Source organism: Heterocephalus glaber, unplaced genomic scaffold (genome assembly GCF_053883595.1).
Source record: "Heterocephalus glaber isolate CG9 unplaced genomic scaffold, H.glaber_assembly_v1.0 deba00001481, whole genome shotgun sequence".
Lineage (NCBI taxonomy): Eukaryota > Metazoa > Chordata > Mammalia > Rodentia > Bathyergidae > Heterocephalus > Heterocephalus glaber.
This window is the reverse complement of record NW_028258317.1, coordinates 22,456,577-22,459,040: the sequence shown is the minus strand read 5'-3', so window position 1 is coordinate 22,459,040 and position 2,464 is coordinate 22,456,577.

Genomic DNA, 2,464 nt, shown 5'->3' with positions numbered 1-2,464 from the left:
ATAAAGACTCTTTCTCTCCATGTGGAATTATGAGAGTGTAGGATGTGTTATGCATATTTGGAATCAGTATAAATATTACCTCGCCTGCTGTGAGCTAAGGTTAGAGCTTGGGTGAGAATAATTAACTCTGCTTGTTGAGAGGTAGTATTATGTGGGAGTGTGTTAGCCTCAGTGGTCTGTGTGAAAGAAACTATCACATATCCTGTCCCCTTCTGACCCAGCACATGGGTGGGAATTGAGCTACCATCAATAAACCATGTGAACTCTGGATCTGAGATGGACTCTGAAGAGACATTAGGGAGGGAGGGAAGAAAGTTTTGATTGTTTCTGTGCATAACTGAGAGAGTGTCTGAATGACCTCAGGAAGAAGAGTGGCTGGGTTAAGTGAGGGGCAGGACTGAAGAGAGAAAGATGAGTTTTCTATAAAAGTGGTATAGAAGAGCTGTAGCCTAGAGGGGGACAGGTGTGAGAGGCTATAATGAGTAAGTCCTGTAAGTGATGGGGTGACTTTACTGTCATTGGTTGGCCAAAGGTAAGTTTGGAACTTTCTTGGGGTAAGAGAGAAGCAGTCGCCAGAGTGCATAAACATGTAGGCCAGGATTGGAAAGTGTAATCAAGCTGTTTAGACAGGTAGGTTACTGGAACAGAATGTGATCCTATATTTTGTCCCAGAACTCCCAAAGCCAGTCCTGTTCATTCGATGACATACAGAATGAATGGTTTTTGGAGATCTGGAAGAGCCAGTGCTGGAGCAGAGAGGCTAGTGGCTTGAAACTTGAGAAATGGTGCCTTGATAGAAGTGTTATTTATAGGTTCATTTGGGTCTCCCTTGGAAGCATCATGCAGGGGTTTAGCAAGTAGACTGAAATTTGCTATTCATAAGCAGAGAAAGCCTGCAAGCCCCAGGAAAGTCAGGATCTTGGCTTTGGAGGGAGGTATCAGGAGCTCCTGAATAAGTTGCTTATGGTCCAAGGTGATCTCATGTTGTTGATATGAGATTTTAACCCCAAGGTATTGTACTATGAGTTGGGAGAATTGGGCCTTGTCCTTGGAGACTCGATATCCCCTTTCATATAAGAAATTAAATAGTGAGGCTGTGCATTGTTGGGAGTGTGAAGGTGGGGCTGCACAAAAGTAAATCATCTACATATTGGAGTAGCTTAGAGGGAGACAGGTTTATTTTAAAAGGTCAGTAGCCAATGCCTGTCCAAAGAGGTGTGAAGTATCCCAGAAACCCTGTGGAAAAACTGTCCAAATAAGTTGTTGAGAGTGTTCTGTATCAGGGTCAGTCCATGTGAAAGCAAAAAGATTTTGTATGTTGGGGTGTAGGGGGATGGTGAAAAAAGCATCTTAGAGGTCTAGAACCATGAAATAACATGAAAAGGAGGGGATATGGGACAATAAAGTGTAGGGGTTGGGAACAACAGAGTGTAAGTGAAACACAGCTGAATTGATGGCCCTCAGGTCTTGTACCAATTGGTAAGAACAATTTATTTTTAAAATTGGAAGGATAAGAGTGTTGTAGGGGGAGTGAGTTGGTCTGAGAAGTCCCTTGTCAAGTAGGCTGGTAATTACAGACTTTAATCCTTTTAAATGTTTTAAAGCAAAAGGGTATTGGGGAACTGTAGGGAACAGGGGAAGGGGATGTTACCAGACCCTCTGCAGTGAGTCCTGGTCTCCTGCAAGCCACGGCAGCACATGACAAATTACAGGAAAGGTAGAAAAATGAGACTGAGAAGAAGCTGAGCTTTGGGTTTGATCAGTGCTGCTCTGGGTGGCAAAGACAAAAGCCCCCAGCTTACTACACCTTTTATTCAGTACATTGGGAGAAACAAATGTAACAAATGAAAAATAGAGTTCAATAGTTCACATTGGGATAAACAAGGTGTAACAATAGGCTGGGGGGCAGTAGAAATCTAAGCACAATGAGGAACTGAGCAGATGTTTGTTCTTCCAGGATGTTTTCAGCTCCCAGGATATTTCTTGTCCTAGAGAATCACAGCATCACTGGATCACTGAAGTCTCAGTTGTGACCAGAGGCCAAACTGGAGTTATTCTGTAGCTGGGCTGTAGGCAAGAGAATTAGGCTAACCAAATGATTTTACCCTAAAATTATGTAGCATTGCTCCCTACAGGGAACATTTGGAAATTGAGTGATATCTTTGAGAGAGATCTGAATGGGAGAGTGATGTTTAGTCACAGAAGGGGTAGAGGTGTCCCAGACCGAGGGGTTAATATAAAGCTCCCTAGGAGAAGCTGAAGTTAGATTGGGGGATGAGTCAGTCAAGGGGACAGCCAGGAGCAACAGAATGCCAGTAGGATCTGAAATGGCTGAGTAAAGTGTGAGTGAAGCCCTAAACTTGGTTAAAATATTTCTCCCTAAGATGAGGGTACGGCAGCTAGGAATAACCAAGAAACTATGTGAAAATGTACTGCCCAGCAAAGAACAAGCTAGATGTGGTGT